The sequence below is a fragment of the Terrapene carolina genome, unplaced genomic scaffold (assembly GCF_002925995.2).
Source record: "Terrapene carolina triunguis isolate 2854851 unplaced genomic scaffold, T_m_triunguis-2.0 Scaffold310, whole genome shotgun sequence".
NCBI classification, from domain to species: domain Eukaryota; kingdom Metazoa; phylum Chordata; order Testudines; family Emydidae; genus Terrapene; species Terrapene triunguis.
Genome location: NW_020664661.1, coordinates 3,051,667 through 3,069,503, shown reverse-complemented (window position 1 = coordinate 3,069,503; position 17,837 = coordinate 3,051,667). Strand labels below are relative to the sequence as shown.

The 17,837-nt window shown below is 46.6% G+C and overlaps 1 protein-coding gene across 2 annotated transcripts in view; it reads left to right on the top strand.

Moving 5' to 3' along the window:
* Positions 1–2,308: 2,308 nt before the first annotated feature.
* Positions 2,309–17,837, top strand: part of NDST2 (N-deacetylase and N-sulfotransferase 2) — a 211,973-nt gene continuing 196,444 nt past the window's right edge. Inside the window, exon 1 of one of the 2 annotated variants that reach the window (XM_029912872.1) lies at positions 2,309–2,386. The gene's annotated coding sequence lies outside the window, so the exon portion shown is untranslated. The remainder of the gene's footprint in view (positions 2,387–17,837) is intronic. The other variant, XM_029912873.1, reaches the window with a different exon arrangement.

Below are 17,837 nucleotides of genomic sequence, written 5' to 3'. Positions count from 1 at the left end.
CAGCAGGGGGCAGGGGCACGGGCACCTGAACACACACTGCCCGATGCTAATCAACTGCATGACACTTGCATCTCTCCTGGGCGGCTGCCCAACCGTGCAGCTTAGAGGGAACATAGATCCTAACCTGAGATTAGGTTTGGCAAACCAGTTAATTGACTGGGCAAATAATGTCAATTGACTGGTCAACTGACCGCCTATTATTTGACTAAAGTAAAATATTGTCTGGTATTCCAGGAAGATTGCCCTGAGGTAGGCAGCGGCCATTCTTTCATTTCTGAGACCTTAATTTTATTGTGTTACACAGTTTTCTGAGTTAAAGTAACTCAGCTAAACACCTTGGTTTTGTAATTAAGCATAAGTAGCTGTCTAAAGCTAAGTCTATTCGAAACCAGAAGGTCTTATTCTTTTTTGTTACTGTTGTTATTGTTCTAGTCAATCTGCGCTTTAAAATATTTCACCATTTATGATAGGGTTACCATCCGTCCGGGTTTCCCCGGACATGTCCGGCTTTTGGGTCTTTAAATAGCCGTCCGGGGGGAATTTGTAAAAAGCTAAAAATGTCCGGGATTTCCCCCCGGACGGCTATCTAAAGACCCAAAGGTGGCTGACAGGGCAGCCGCGCCGGATTGAGCCGCTCACTTGGGGCCTCTCCGGCAGCAAAAGCCCCTCCCCCACAGCTCCGGCAGCAAAAGCCCCTCCCCCACAGCTTCAGCATGCTGGTAGCAAAACGGGAGCAGGAGCTGTTTGTGCCGCTACACCCCTGCCATCGTCCTGGGCCCTGCTGCCTCCCTGCCCACCTCCCCATCCAGGGCTTAATTTGTCCCAGGGCTTGCTGGGGCTGAGTAAGTCTGCTGTGAAAAGTGATATCAACAAACATACAAATATCACTTTTCACAGCAGAACACTTACCAGCTAGCAAGTCTTGGGGGCGGGGGGGAGGGAAGCGCAGCCAAAAAAGCAAAAGAAACAACAACAACAAAAGACAAGAACATGCAAAGTGCCTTATTTGTGTTTCTATTCTGTTTAGTCCAGTAAAGAATAGAGACAGCTGTAAATTATGTTTACTACTGAGTCTGAAAAAAACCCTACATAAATAAATTACGATGATGTGGACACGTAAATGTGCATATATTTTTTTTTTTTTTAAAGTTAATGAAGTATTTTAGGAAAAATTGTCAGCATGGCCACCAGCAAGAGTTGGTGACCGCACTCCGAGGGCACCAAAAAATTTTGTTGTGAGAACCCCTGGACTAGACAAGCTGAATAATAGCAAAACTTTTTAAAACAATAGGAGGTGGGGGAGATGTTTTTTTTTTTCTTTAATGACCCAAAGCATGTGGTAAAATTGCAGCCAAAAGGTCAGTGTATCTGCGGTGCTGAGAGAAGGTAGGGTGGCCCTGAACTCCTGTGTTTGGTTTGTGTGATAAGGGAAGTGGTGAAACGTGTTCATGTTGCCAGGCAGAGTGAGCTGCAGCTTTCCTGGGCAAACTGACAGATGACTGACTGTCTCTTGTAATAAATGAGGGTTGTGATGGAGAGTCCATCCTGAGCTCTGTGTGGAACAGTTACATGAATCGCTGGCTACAGGCTTATGAAAGGAAAAGTTATCATTGGCTGGCTGACTGGCATTGACTTTCAGGCAGCCCTGGTATTAATTTGAGGAGATTAGGCAAAGAATTTGGGAAAAGTCCCAGTTCTAGAGTTTTCCTATGTAAGACTAGAATATCTGTACCTCATATTTCAAACACATTAATAAAGAGTTGGTTTATAGTAGTACATTGCATTTCTATACATAGAGACTGTCTACATAAGGACCTACAGCCACAGTCTGAGCTCCGTGATAGAGAGAATGCTGTGACATATGAACCAATGGGCCTCAGTTTACTCTACATTAGGAAGAAAGGTGTCTCTGTGAAATGTACTTCAGAGTTCTCAGGACTGTGACCTTCATATGAAGAGGCCTCTGGACTTTGACTTTCAGATCCGGAAAGACCATGGCAAGCCAGACACCCCTCTGTTTTTTCATTCGCTTCCCTGGTTTTATTTTGAAATGGTGCGTGCCCTGGGTTACATGTTGTTATTGCCTTTACCTGCACTTAGTGGCTCCCATCCAGGAACAATCAGATGAGCAGCGCCTTGTTGGCTATTTCAGTCCTGTTTGGGAATTCCCCCCCCTCAAAAGTGAGTGTTCTCTGAACATTGTCTGCGATTATCTTGAAACTCCTATGAAATGAAGCATCCTATTTAGGCTCTGATCTTCCTCTCCTGCAAGTCTCTAATCCAGACCCATTTTCCTTTCTTTCCAGCTGCAGGGAGTGATTGCAAGCCAAGCATTGTCGGTTTTTGCTCTGTGTGCTGGCTGCTGAACAAAGGTGCTGCTGAAAAGGTAAGAGCTTAACCTCCATCCTCTTTGATGTAGATTTACATTCCAAGGGACTGATAAATTTAGGCTTGCCATACCTGTCACCTTTAACTGTAACTAAGCTCTCAGTGGAGAGAATCTAATCTACCAGCTCATAAAATCTTAAGTGTCGACCATCAAAGTGCTGTTAAATTTTGGTTCAGCTTGGATGGCATGGCATTTTGCAGCACTGCAGAAGGGGGAAACTGAAAAGTAAGCATGCTTCTCCTCTCACATGCAGGCAGGAAGGCTGGATTTAGGGCAACAAAAATTGCTTTGGCCTGAAAATGAGTATTAATTACAATACTAACTTGCTGGTATTTGTACAGTTGTTGACCAAAGACCATCACTGCAGGGTGTGGCTGAGGTGAGTGCTTCAAAAAGTGGTGTGTTTCTACATAAACCTGCTTACCTGTGTGAAGTTGGGTGCTGTCTGAGCAAAGCAGACATATTTATGGCTTTACTTGAGGGGAAAAGAAGTAATATGCTTTTGTGAAGGGAGCTGGGGGGACAGGCATGAGATGGGGGCTGAGGGTCACTCCCATTGCTGTGTTACCGGACGGTGCCGCTGGTAGTTCCTGAGCAGTGATTTCTGTAAAGCCTCCTTTCCAGGCAAGGAAATATTGGGAGGTACCAGAGGGATGGGTAGAGCTGCTGTGGAAGAGTGTTTTTTCCAACAGATCTTTTTGAAAATAAGTAGGTTAAACCAGTCCAGGGACTAATTCTAAAGAGAAGTTTGAAAGCATGACGGTATTATGTAATTGTGAAACAGGATTGTGCCTTGGCTGCACACAGACGAAATGCATATATGAGGAATACTATCAGTGCTTTAGAGAAAACTGGATGAAAGTGAATATATGATGTGATGTGGTGTAAAGAATGTATTGGCATGTGTTTGGGCTGGCTGCATTACTCATAAGTGGCCAAGCCATGAGTAATGATTGCAGATCATCCCATAATAGTGATGATGAAATCTTTATACCATCACATGTTCTATATGTGCCTGATACTTGACAGAAAATCTGCTTTCTGAATGTTTTTGAGTTAAAAAAAAATATATATAGGTACTATCCCTCCACCTGAAAAGCCAGTCTGTCTTAGTGCCATGAGTGCAACACTTTAGGTTTTGGAGGGGGAGAGAAATTATAACTGTTTTAGAAATGTATAAACAATTACCTAAAATAACTTTTCATTACATAATAATATTGTGATTGTAAAGTCCAATATCTCAGAACCTTCTACGATTGGAAGCAAGTGCTGTGTAGTCCAGGGAGTCTAAAACTTTCGCCTCTAGTTCTTGACGAGTTGTAGTATACTTAACTTTAAACCTATCACTATGTTTTATTATTGCCTTTGATTTTTTTTCCTCTTAGCCAAAGTTTTAAATAAAAAAACTGTAGTACTCTGAGTATTATAGTTTTCTGTAAAACTATTAGTAAAATGCATTTTTTAAAACATGAGAAACCTGTATTTAAATGTATTCTGACCCTGTTGCAATTTATGAATATCTCATAGTAGGGTTGTTAAACTTTGTTAAATAGTTACAGGTTGGTAGAGGTTTTCCATGCATATTTAGAAGCTGTTCTTATTGTAGCTCAGTCTGTCTGTGGGTCCGTCTGGCTCTCAAAATCAGTGCTCTGACCACTCTTTTAGCTCTTGATCTGATGTCGTGTGTAGCCTGTTCCTGTTACTTCTAAAGGTTTGTATATAGATGTCAAAAAGCCTTAACATTTTACCTGTTGCATCATTCCTCTCTCTAATGCAGTGGTTCTCAAACTAGGGCCGCCGCTTGTTCAGGGAAAGCCCCTGGCGGGCCGGGCCGGTTTGTTTACCTGCCGCGTCCGCAGGTTCGGCCAATCGCGGCTCCCACTGGCCGTGGTCCGCCGCTCCAGGCCAATGAGGGCTGCAGGAAGCGGCGCGGGCCGAAGGACGTGCTGGACGTCCTTCCTGCAGCCCCCATTGACCTGGAGCGGCGAACCGTGGCCAGTGGGAGCCGCGATCGGCCGAACCTGCGGACGCGGCAGGTAAACAAACCGGCCCGGCCTGCCAGGGGCTTTCCCTGAACAAGCAGCGGCCCTAGTTTGAGAACCACTGCTCTAATGCACAGTTACCATCATATGTTCCAGTTTACAATAATATTTAATGGAGTTCAGTATCCAGCTGCATAGCATTTTTAAATCTCCTTTTGCATCTTTGGTCACTTTAAAGGTCTTTTTTTAAACTTCAAAGTATATCTTTTGAAGTCTTGCATGGTGTGAGCTAGCTGTAAAAAGAATCACTTCCTATCTTTGTGCATGCACAAACATTCCCAGTAGAGCCAGATCTTTTAATATTCTTTAATCCCCTCTTCCCCCACAAATCCAGGAAGTCTTCCTAAATAGAAAACTTGCAGTTCCCGCATAAAGTAACATTAAACCAAATGTTGTAGTACATGTAACTTGTAAAGTAGATACAACTATATGTCACAGTCCCAAAAGAGAGATTTCTTACAACAATAGGGAACAAATTAAAGCACTTCTGGCATTTGTGGTTGGAATGTTTCCATGCTAGAGGATGTGGGAACAGCTGTGAGGGGGACAATGAAAGAAGGGTTTGCAAAAATGGATTTGGAGGACCAAAGAGTGATTGGTGCACAGGTAGGGGCAGTGGTTCTGTGTGTAAGGGGTTGGCTTGAATAAAGGCCTGGATCTAGTTCATAAGGGGGAAAAAAATGGGGGAAAATGTCCCATCAGAGTTACTATTGGTTTAGCTGTACCAGTGGTAGAACTGCTGGGAGTTTTAGTGCATGCACGGCTGTGGCAGCTTCTGGCATTTTCATCACTGTCAGCTAAATGTTATGAGGCTTCAACCAGTGCAGTTGAATTGGTGGTAGAGTCTGTGTGAACTTCTTTTCTAAATTCCCTTGTGTAGATCAGGACCTAAGAGCGAACAAAGGTGCTAATGGGAGGAAGATATTGAGGACCTTTACCTTTTTGTGGTTGTACTCTTGAAAGTGACTGCAAAAAAAGGGGAACTTGTGATTCCATGTTTATTCTTTCTTAATAACTCCATCTCAGATGTGCTTGGATGACAAGTGAAAAGATATCCTTTCTAAACTTGCAGAGTTAACCTGAGATCAGAGAGTCAAGCTGGTTTCTTTCCTCATCATGCTTCCTCACCATTATTTAAAAAAATACTGTGCCTTCAGTGAGATCTGTGTAACTGACTAGACCTCAGCAAGCATGTCTGGTGTGTGAGAAGAAAGGAATTCAGTGCCCCTCTCTTAGCATCCGATGAAGTAAGCTGTAGCCCACGAAAGCTTATGCTCAAATAAATTCGTTAGGCTCTAAGGTGCCATAAGTACTCCTGTTCTTTTTGCGGATACAGACTAACATGGCTGCTACTCTGAAACCTCTCTTAGCTGTGTTGAGTTTGCATAGCTAACGGGAGTAAAGTGCCACTAAAGCAAGCAGATAGGGCTTGGAATACACACATGGAGCAGGTCTACTGGTCATGTAGGTGCTATTTTTAGTTAGCCACTTTTCAGAGCCTCACTTTAAGGAGAAAAGGGAGAGTGTGGCAGGGCGGGTGAGAGGTAAATGAGAGCTGAGATTCAGGGAGAGTGAATTGGAGAGGGCCCTGAAGTGGAGGATGAAGAGTTTGAAATGGATGCAGGAGAGGAAGCCAGCGAAGTGTTTCATTAGGGCCTGGAGCAGGAAAGTTTCTTATTGCAAACCATGTTTCATTTGTGATTCAGGGAGATAATTTTAGAGATGGAAAGAAGTTAATGTCCGACAGCTGTTGCTCTTTAATATCTACCTGTTAGTGCTTTCATTCTTGACCAGTGTGTGTTGGTGGGTTGAGGGAACCTATTGGTCTCTGTTGCTGAGAGTGTGAATTCTGCCAGTAAGGCACCAGAGTACATACACTGATGGATGCACAAGAGTACACTACTTCCACATACCAGAGAGGTGGTTGGGTGAGGCTTGGTAATTATATAACAGTTCTCTACAGGAAAGCTTGCTAAGCCCCCTTTTCAAACCAGAAACCTAGGTCACAGTGCACAGGTCAGACTATTTCAGAAACAATGACATTGAACATAAAGTGCTTTTCTGCTCAGAAGCTTGCCTGAAGTAGGCTCTTCTTTTGCTTGGATTCTTTCAGTAGGGTCGCCCCTCCCTCTCTAGCGAGCAGTAGCATCCTTGTGATTCCTTTCAGATTTGCTAGCTTTTGTGGACTGGTGTGGAAGGGGGTGGCTACTGCATTGAGTATGGCATCTCTCCAAAGATGGTGGGATTGTTCCCAGCTGTCAGTGACTCATAGTAGCTGAGTTACTGTCTCAGAGTTCAAGTTAATGGAATTTGCTATTCAGTTTCCTCTGAATTGTCTAGGAGAGGAGGAGTTTCCCTTTAACTGGAGGAAGGAGGGGAGAAATCCCACAAAGAAGAAGCCTGAATATGTTTTGGGGTGTGTAAAAGTGCCAAGAGGTACTGTCCTTGCTAACCAAGTTGATGCATGCAGTCCCTTACTCAGGAGCACAAAGGATCAGGCAATCATATGTTCTATTACATTCTATTCTGTTTTATACAGATTCTCACTGTACCCATCACCATAGTACCTGAGCTCTTTCCAATAGTGCATTAAGCAATGTGACTAATGTTTGTCACATGTTTGTTCCCTCATCATCTATCTGGGGGGAGAACAGTGTGTAGTGGAGAGTTTTTGTTTTGGAATTTTACTTGTGTGTGTGTGTGTGTGTGTGTGTGTGTGTGTAAAATACACACTACATACACACACAGCTATGTTTTTGTTAGAGAAGGCAAGGTCAAAGAAAAGTGCCCTACACTTAAAGCAGGAGGGGAGGTTTGTGATACTCCTTCATTATTGTCAAGTTCCATCAAACTTGTTTATTCAGAAACCAAAGAAATATCAGTGAGCCTGTATTTCATAAGTTTAGTGCCAAATAGACAATGTTACAGATTTTCTGAGGACATACAGGAATCATGGAGTACATTGACAGGTGCTAATTTGTCAGCAAGGCAGCTAGTAATCAGTTTATGTAAGCTAAGTATAAGGAGCACAAGTGACACCTATGCAATGACCCATTATGGTTCCAAATATCTACTTAGCTGGTAACTGCCTTTGTTATTTTCTTGTATAATTGTTCATTTTCTCCAAAGCAGGCTTCCATCCACCTTTTTGTGTTCAAGCAAGTTTGATATTTGAAGCGGCTTGGATGCACTGTTGCAGAATGGGGAACCAGGTCCCCATGGTGGTTTTGAACATTGTGGCTATAAGTGTATGAAATTCCCTGACAGCAAGCTGGGTTTGGCGACAACCAATGCAATTGTTGGCCCTTAAGCAGTACGGAATCAGTGGGATGTGGTGGGTTTCATTTACAGTAGTATTGTTGTGCAGCTGAAGAACATTGTCAGCTGCCCAAGGAAATAAATGTTCACCCGAGAAGAGCTCGGTGTAGCTCGAAAGCTTGTCTCTTTTGCCAGCAGAAGTTGGTCCAATAAAAGATATTATCTCACACACCTTGTCTCTCTAATATCCTGGGACCAACATGGCTACAACAACACTGGAAACATCTTAACTCTGTTTGTCTCATTGATGCCTTGTTTTAAAAATGTGTGTGTGTTTGGAGAAAATTCAGTCCCCTGCAGGTAATGACTGAGTACTTAACTAACCTACAATTATATCTGGATTATAACGCATGTGGTAGCTTGGTTACCTTTTAAGGGCATCTTTCTGGGAGTTGTACCTATGAATTTGGGCAAGTACATCAAGGAGTCTCTGTCAATTTGGAATATCATATAATAATTTATAAGGCAAGGGAAGTAATAATTAGCTGCTGTTTTCTACCCTGTGCTTGGTTATAAGATCTTTCCTCCTTCTCCCATCTCCACCAAACTCATAGTTAAACTCATGAGATTATTCAGAGGGCCAAGAAGCCAGAATAGGCATATGTCATGTACTTTTCATATCTTGACAACAAATTATGTCCATTTGCTTGAATTCCCCTCCACCCCAAGTATCCTGAGTAGGACTGTTCAGAGAAAAAAAAAAAAAGCATTAATTCCAGTGTGACAGTGTACCCCATAAGGCTTTATGGGGAGGGGGTGCTTATAAATGTATGTATGACATAACTGGAATATGTTTGGTGCTGCCTGTGCCAGGTAACATATCTCCGTAAAGGTTATGGTCTACTATATCTATTCATCCTATTTGTACATATATATATCATTTTCTACTTGAGGTTAAGAATATGGGCTGTATGCTTGCTTGGTTTCTAAGTAAGCTTTGGGAGGCATTTGGTCAGCTTCTTTAGGAAGGAATGCGTCAGGTTAAGTACCTGATCAGGAAACACTTGGGGAACAATGCATCTTGGAATGCTCCAATCCACATAAGAAGTCTTCCTGGAGACATGCAAGATTCCATGTGAGCAATGGCTTCAGCCTGTAAAGACTGAGTCATGCAGGGGCATGTGACTTGCCCAGGTGACTCCAGAATTCCATCTTGGAGCTGGACTTTGCATAGGAGGGAGGAGGGGGGTCTCCTCCCACAAGAGAGAGTCTATTTAACCCTGGGGGAGACCCCTCCATTTTGTCTTCAGCTGGCTAAAGAAGGAGCCTCTCCACCCCCCCCAGGATACTTGAAGGAAACTGAAACAAAAGTCAGTAACTACAGGGGTTGTGAGAGATTGCTGGACCCAGGCTAAAGGGAGATTAGCCTGTAAAAGGGAGCATTCTGGAACCGGTGAGGAACTTATCTGTATTTAGTTTGATCAGGCATAGATTTGCGCATTTTATTTTATTTTGCTTGTGACTTACTGTGTTCTGTCTGTTACTACTTTGAACCACTTAAATCCTACTGTCTGTATTTAATAAAATCACTTTTTATTTAGTAATTTACTCAGAGTATGTATTAATACCTGGGGGAGCAAACAACTGTGCATATCTCTCTATCTGTGTTATAGAGGGCGAACAATTTATGAGTTGGCCCTGCATAAGCTTCATGCAGGGTAAAACGGATTTATCTGGGTTTAGACCCCATTGGAAGTTGGGCATCTGAGTGCTAAAGACAAGCACACTCCTGTGAGCTGTTTTGGGGTAAACTTGCAGTTTTGGGACAAGTGATTCAGACCCTGGGTCTGTGTTGAAGTGGACTGGAGTGTCTAATTCAGCAAGACGGGGTGCTGGAGTCCTGAACTGGCAGGGAAAACAGAAGCAGGGGTAGTCTTGGCACATCAGGTGGCAGCTCCCAAGGGGGTTTCTGTGATCCAACCCGTCACATCCAGGCCTTAAATTAACCCTTCCAGTGGGCATTCCTACTGGAATTAAGGGATGGACTAAAGACAACCTTTTGCTTCTTTCTAGATATCCTAGTCTAAGCTGCGCAGCTGCGCAGCAGCCTATTAAGCGCCATGCAGGCAGGGCTGGGGGAGGGCTGGCATCTCTCCCCGCCGCAGCCCTGAGTGCCCGCCGGTGACGGAAGGTCTGCTGCTTTGGGTTCCCTTGGGGAGCCTAAAGCCGTGGACCATCACCGGCAGCCTGGATTGCAGACAGACCTGCTGTGACCGGGGGGGTGAGGCGTCCCTCCCCCAGCCCCAACCCAGCCCGGAGCTGCTGCGGCCGGGAGAGAGGCACCTATCTCGTGGCCCCAGCCCCGGAGCTCCCGCGATAGGGAGAGGCGCCTCTCCTCTCTCCCCCCCCCACCCCTCCCGCAGCCCGGGTACTGCTGCAAGGAGAGAGAGCTGGGGGGGAGTCCTCTCTCCCCACTGTAGCCCCAGGGCAGCCTGCATCCCAAACCTCTCAGCCCCAGCCCCACGCCAGAGCCTGCACTCCAACCTTCTGCCCCACCCCTGAGCCCCCTCCTACACTTCGAACCTCTCAGCCCCACCCCCACCACATGAATTTTGTTATATGCACCAATATGGAGGTGATGTGTCATTCTGCACATGCATGGGAAAAATTAGAGGGAACACTGTCTCACAGTGCCCTTTTATTGGTGAGGTCCAAAGAAGCATTAACTTTGCTGTCTCTTTGATCTGAAACGCAAATCATGAAATCTCCTAATCTCTGAATTTAGTACCGGTTTGCAGAATTGCTGGTAGCTGTTTGAGAAGGTGCTAGCAACTATAATATCCTTCTTCCATTTCATCAATGTCCAGATATGCTCCGTTTCTTCAGTGTTTCATGTCTGATGTCCAAGTGATGCTGCCAAGAAGGTCTTGCCAAATACATATTGTCCTCTGGCATAGTGGATGGGATTTGCAGATGCTGTGGTAGGTGAATAATTGCAGATATCCTTCTGACTACTCCAGGAAAGCAGTGCTTACAAATGTTTATAGATCCCAGTGCTTCCATGAGCCTTCTGCTTGCAGATTTTCATTGATTCAGGGTCCTCATCCCTTCTGCCCTTATATCCTCTCTGGAGTCTAATAGGGAGCTTATAAAATTCTATTGCCCCAAGCCCACATTCATCCCAGCCCTCTCACTGCAAAGTGGACCAGTTACAGTATTCCATCCTGAGGTTTCTGTTTGGTTCCCTAGTGAGAATTGGATTAGAGTAATGAAGCCAAAGTTTGCCAATCTCAGGGACAGAAAGTGCCACTTCCAGTAGCTACACACATGCTTCTCTCATGTCCTCTCCCCATTTACTCTCAGAAATACAATTCAGATCCTGATAAATCAAGCTTCACCTCTAGTTTTGTAGATGATGTGTGGGACCCTGTGATGAGGTGTCCACCCCACACAGGAGTTGGAGGGGTTAGCGGAGGCCTCCTGGTACTACCATGCCCTGCCCCAGAGTGGAGCAGTGGAGGTGAGTCCTCCAAGCAGCCTAGAGAGGCTGCGCGGGGCACAGCCAATCAGAGAAGAGCTGCAGGGAGCAGCCAGTCTGGGCCCCACAGGCCCATATAAGAAGAGCTGCAGGGCAGAACACATTGGTGGCTGCTGGGAGCTGAAGGAGTGAGGACTATGTTCTTAACAGGCTGAAGGAACTGTAGCACCTTGGACAGAGCAGCTGCTGGCAGGGACAGGCAGAGCGCTGGGGAGCTCTTGGCTGGCTGCTGGGACAGGACAGCTGAAGGATCTGAGGTGAGGGTGAAGAAGGTGCTGGAGCCATGGGGAAGTGGCCCAGGGAAATGGAGCAGCATTGGGAGAAGTTAAGAGTCACAACATGAGGCTGCTATCTACAGAGTCCCTGGGTTGGGACCCAGAGCAGTGGGAGGGCCAAGGTTCCCCCCCAGTCACCACTGAGGGAGTGGCTTGACTGGTGGAAAGTGATACCCACCCCCAGAAGGGGGAAATATGGACGGTGACTCGGCCAGAGGCTGATTCATGAAGAGGACATTGTAGTACTTGGACTGGGGTGGGTCTGCAGGTGGAGGAGATGATGGGAGAGTCACCACCAGAAGAGGGCGCACTGACTGGCAGAGCTAATCCCCAGGATGGCCAGCAGGAGGTGCCACTGTGATGAGTGAACCCCATGACAGACCCTAAGAAAGCCTCAGTGCCAACTGGCAAAGGGTTCACTGTAACAGTAACTCCTGACAGGCCTAACAAATTCACTACACCTAACACATTGCTTTCATAGTATTTATCCAAAGAGGGTCAAGTGAGGTCTCTAATAAAAGCTTATGTCATAATGATCCTCATAATAATTGTGAGATTGTACATGCGGATGATATTTGAGGAGTTGTGTTTTTAAAGTCTGAATCAAAGCAGAGTTGTCAAGCAGGTTTTGACCAAAGGATGTATATTCTCTTATCTGCCTCTGTTCACATGTAAAATAGGCATTGTAAGCCAACACAATGGAAGCTTATGTGCATATAACATCAACATGAGGCTGTGAAAGCAACATGGAGCCAGCACACCAGGGAATCAACCATGGGGTCATCCTGACTCTGGGGACAAAACAGTGAACTTTGGGGACATAAGGAGGCAAAAGGACACCTCTTTGTCCTTCACTGAGGAAAGCAAAAAGGACAGTGCTTTCTGCATTCATGAAAGAGGGATTCCAGCCCTATTGATTGGAGATGCTGGGAGATTGCTTTAGGTGAGATAAACTGCTTTAGCCAAGGGATTAGCCTGTTAAAGTTAAGTTTATACTATAGGAAGCGTGGTACACTTTTTGTTTTCCGTTTCATTGTTATCCTTCCTTGCTAGCTCTTAAATCTTAGCATTATGATTGTTTTCAATATAAATATACCTCAGTGCTGTGATGTTCTATTGAAGCTGATCCTCAGTTGACTCAAACAAGCTGGTGTGTGTATTGTTCCTTTAAGGACAGTTTCCCAGGTAATTTTGGTGAGTGTCCAGCAGTGAAGGGCTGGATATTGTATTGCGAACACTTTAGGGGGGTCGGAGTGCATCTACTGTTAAACTGCAAGGCAAAGTAAGGGCTGGCAGGGCCCCGAGGAGATAGTTTCGGTGACAAATAGGCTGGTGGTATCAGGAAGCTGACACACAGTTAAGCACAAGCGAGTCTCTCTCTCTCTCACTCACTGAATCGGGGTGTTACCTGGTGACTCGCAATCCTGGATACCCCAAGAAAGTGTCACAGTGCAGCACACCCAGTATCACAGAAAGTGAGATGAAAACCTAAGTGATTTGTTTTATGGATGTCTCTTTGGTTCCATCTGCAGTAGGGCACTTTGCCAAAAAATCCCCACTGAAGCTACCACTGACACAGCTAATCCAGTGGGAGCTTTAGTGTAGAGGGCTCTCTGGTTCTTCCAGCTGTTTACACAATCATGTTTATTAGACTTCCTCAGAGCAGGGTTAATTGACAGTGCTATAAATGGCTGCTTGAGTCAAAAAGCAGTCTGACGTAGGGCTCCCATTGTGACTAATGCCAAAGTGGTGGGAATTTTTTGTACAAGTTCCATAGTGTGGTTTTGTTGCTCTTTAGTCTCTTGAAAGGCAGTATTGGAGAATACTGTTCATGCCATAATATAACTCAGAGCTATACCCTCACCGGCAGTATTGAATTCCATTTTGGTCCCCTGGTTTAAAAAAACCCAGCAGAAATAGAGGGGTTCATATGTAGGTGACAAAAATTAATGGAGTTCTGGAGAGATTTTCATCTGAAGAGAGACTGAAAAAGTTGGAAGCTGTTTAGAGAAGAGGTGGCTGAAAGAATGTATGATAGAGATTAAATAAGGAACGATATAATGAAGTATAACCGGAATCCCAGGGGAGCCAGCTGAGGTCACTCAGTTAGGGTGAACTGCAAAGAATGGGGCAGGTAGATATTCCAAAGCTGGTGGATATTCCAGTACTTAAATTTACCAAGCCAGCACAAATCAGCTTCTGTTATACTTCACTGGTTACTCAGAAGTCAACAACACAGTTCCCTTAAAGCAGGGGTGGGCAAACTACGGCCCGTGGGCCGGATCTGGCCCAGGAGCTGTTTTAAGCCAGCCCGCGAGCTCCCGCTGGGGACTGCAGTCTGGGGCTTGCCCTGCTCCGGTGCTCCAGCCAGGGAGCAGGGTTGGGGGCCACTCCACGCTGCTCCTGGAAGCCACAGCATGGCCCCACTCCGGTGCTCCAATGGAAGCTGCAGGGGCAGTGCCTGCGGACGGGGCAGTGTGCAGAGCCACCTGGCCATGCCTCCTGCATAGGAGCTGGAGAAAGGACATGCCACTGCTTCTGGGGGCCACTTGAAGTAAGCCTCTGATCCTCCTCCCCGGCTCCTGCCCCAGCCCTGATCCCCCTCCTGCCCTCCAAACCCCTCATCCCCAGCCACACCCCAGAGCCCGCGCCCCCAGCCAGAGCCTGCACCCCTTCCCACACCCCTACCCCAGCCTTGATCTCCCTCCCGCCAGGGCCGGCTCTGGCTTTTTTGCCGCCGCAGGCAAAAAAGCCTCCGGTCGCCCCCCCCCCCCCCCCGGGGGGGGGGGGGGGGGCGCGGCCGGAGCCCCGGGGGGAGGGCAGTGAGCCCCGGCGGGGGCTCCGCCCTCCCCCCGGCGGCCAGAGCGCCGGGGGCAGGGCGGCGAGCCCTGGCAGGGGCTCGGCTCTCCCCCCGGCAGCCGGGGGGAGGGCGCGGGGGGGAGGGTGGCCAGAGCGCCGGGGGGAGGGCGGCGAGCCCGGCTGTGGCCCCGCTCTCCCCAGCGGCCGGAGCGCCGCGCCGCCCCCCTCCAGGTGCCGCCCCAAGCACCAGCTTGGTTGCCTGGTGCCTGGAGCCGGCCCTGCCTCCCGCCCTCTGAACCCCTCGGTCCCAGCCCAGAGCACCCTCCTACACCCCAAACTCTCCAGCCCCGCCCCCATCCCAGAGCCCTCATCCCCCAACCAGAGCCCTCACCCCCTCCTACACCCCAGCTCCAATTTTGTGAGCATTCATGGCCCGCCATACAATTTCTATTCCCAGATGTGGCCCTCGGCCAAAAAGTTTGCCCACCCCTGCCTTAAAGTAACCCAGCCTCAGGCCTCCACCTAGACACCCAAGTCAAATATGATGAGGATTAATGAAAATCTTATTCATCATATAAAAAGTTCTACGAATCTCAAAGGATCGGACGCATTACCTCCCAGGTTAATGAATATTCCAGATCTTACCCAAATACACGCTACAGTCAGTTCTTATTAATGAAACTAACATTTATTAAGAAGGAAAAGATAGAGAGCATTGGTTAAAAGATCAGTATAAATACTGACGTGAGTTCAATTCATTGAGATTCAGATTCATAGCAGAGATGGAGAGCTTTGTAGATGCAAAGAGTTCTTTCAGAAAAAGTCCATAGGTTTTAGTCCAATGTTTATATTTCAGGGCGATCCAGTCAGAACTGGGATCTCAGTCCTTGTGGCTTAGGCTTCCCCTGCATGAAACTTCAAGCAGATCTGAGATGACAGGATCAGGACCCAAGCCATTCTTTATACAGTTTCAGGCCTTTGACAGCGTGGAGTCCCTCAGTGAACAATAGACGCTCATTTCCTAAGCATGGCTGGTAATTATTCACACAGATTAACATAAGGCAATTGCCTGTTTTTTCCACCATTCACAGATGATTTGCTATACATTTCAAAAAGAGATGAATACAGTGATATCACTATTTTTACAATTCATTTAAATGTTAAGATGTTCTTTTGATCTCTGAATTAACAGAATACAGCATAGACAGGGACTGTTTGACTACATTGTTAACCTTTACCAATATATCTTTAAGGGTTGAATTTAGATCATTTATCCTGCATGATGCTTCACCCTTTCTGGTTATGCGTCGCAGGAGGTAAATCAGAAACTCCTGTTTACATTGTCTCTTGTTATAAGAACAAAGGGACAGACACTTAGACTGAAGGGCAGCAAATTTAAAACTAACAGGCAACCCTCTTTTACACTACGCACAGTTAGCCTACTTATTGCCACAAGATACCACTAAGGCTGAGATCTTGGTAGGATCCAGAAAAGGACTGGACATTTTATATGGATACTGGAAACATCCACAATTACATTAGAGAGGATAAAAAAATAAACCTGATACTACAAAGTTTGGAGAGGATGTAAACCCTCATGCAGCAGACCGTGAGCCAAACTCAGAGGCATTGAGAAAGAAACTGCTCTTAGAAGCAGATTATTCCATAATTGCCCACTTTGGGCTTTCTTGTACATTCCACATTTCTGTACATCTGGGAATGGGCACTGTCATGTTGGAATACATAGACCCCACCCCCCCACCTTACTTTCTTCTGGGCCTCTGTAATTAGTGACTGCTTCTGTTCCTCCTCTCCATGGTGATAATTCAGAGTTCCAAATCTTTCAATCATTCACTCCTCACACATCCCTTCCATATTCATTCAGGCTGTCTCCTGCAGGCCCACAGAGTAAATCTATGCCAAAGCATGTAATCTCTGATTTTGGAAATCAGAAATCAAAAGCACATCTGCTTCTAGTGTCTGGTGGTAATATCTCCTTAGAGAGCTCCTGCCAAAACGGCCAGCCCTGTCATGCAATGAAGGACCTGATCCTGGCAGATTTTGGACTGTCAACAGAATATCATTAGGGCTAAGATTTTGTCATGGATGTTTTTAGTATAAGTCACTGACAGGCCATGGCAATAAAGAAAAATTCACGGAAGCCCGTGACCTGTCCCTGACTTTTACTAAAAATATCCATGATAAAATGGGAAGGGACTGGGCAGCTTGGGGGTGGCTAGGAGCTCTGGGGTCCCCAACACCCGTGGGGACTCAGAGCTCCAGGGTCCCCCTGTCACCAGCAGCAGAGGGGAGCTGCAGGAGGTCCCCCTGTCGCCACCGCTGTGGCAACGGGGAGCTGCAGGGGGGTCTCCCTGCCCCACGGCGGTGGCTGGTGAGCTGTGAGGGTCCCTCTGCCACGGCGGCTGGCAAGGAGCTGGGGGGTACCTGCCCATGGTGGCTGAGAGCTTGGGGGCCCACTGCCTCAGGTGGCAGGGGTACCTTACAGCTCCCTGCCGCTGTGGGAGGCGGTGGGACTGCAGCTCCTAGGCGCCAGGGCTGAAGTCACGGAGGTCTTCCGTGACTTCTGCAACCTCTGTGACAAAACCGTAGCCTTAAATATCATCCATGCATAAAATCAGTTTTAAAACAGGATTCTTGTAGTGTTTTCTTTTCTGAGTCACAGGCGGTGGGTCTCAATGCAAAAAGCCAGTAATTGGCTGTGCATGGATAACATGAGGAGGAGGAGGAGGAGGAGGGGAGACGCAGAGTACCTCAGGCTAAGTCCCGAAAGAGTGGAGTAATGCCTGCCAGTCCAGCACCTGGAGGCGAGGCATCTCCCCAGTTTCCATTGTGGCTCCCCTCCATCTAATGGCACCTGTTTTTTATCATTTGTCATTGTCGTCCATAGTGGGAAACATGTAACCTTAGTTTTAGGCTCTGTAATTTTCAAGGAGGAATCTTTTGGAATAAATACACTATATGTCTCCCCACTCACTCCTAGTACAAATCTTACGTAAGGCTTCAACTTCTGTTTAAAATGCCCCCCCCTTATTTTTGCTTGTGGTGAAGGGTGTGTCTTCCTGGCCTGATGGAGAGTGTTTCCTCTTCTCCTCACTTCGCTGGCATCACAGGACACCTTTTTTCTACAGTCTGCGTCTTACCTAAGGTGTTTGAGATGCAGTGCTTGCTAATTCTTCAGGCCACCACAGGTGAAGAAAGCCCAGGACATGCAGAAGGGGTGTACCAGTTGTTGTGCAGAGAGAGAGAGGTAGAATGTGGAGTGAAACGAGTTTCTGGGAAAGCACAAAGTGGGGGGTGGGAGTGGGGGAGAGTATCTGCCTTCAAGGAGGTGAACAGAAAGCTGTGTTTGTCCCTTAGGGGTTCCTGTGTGCTGTAATTGAGTCAGCATGTCAAAGTGACTTATGGGGAGAGCTTTGAGGGGAGGGAGGAGGGGACAGCTCCTTACTCAATTTATAAAGGGCTTGGATGAGTTCTCTGTCTTGCAGTGGTAATGACCGCTCTACTTATTGCGTTGC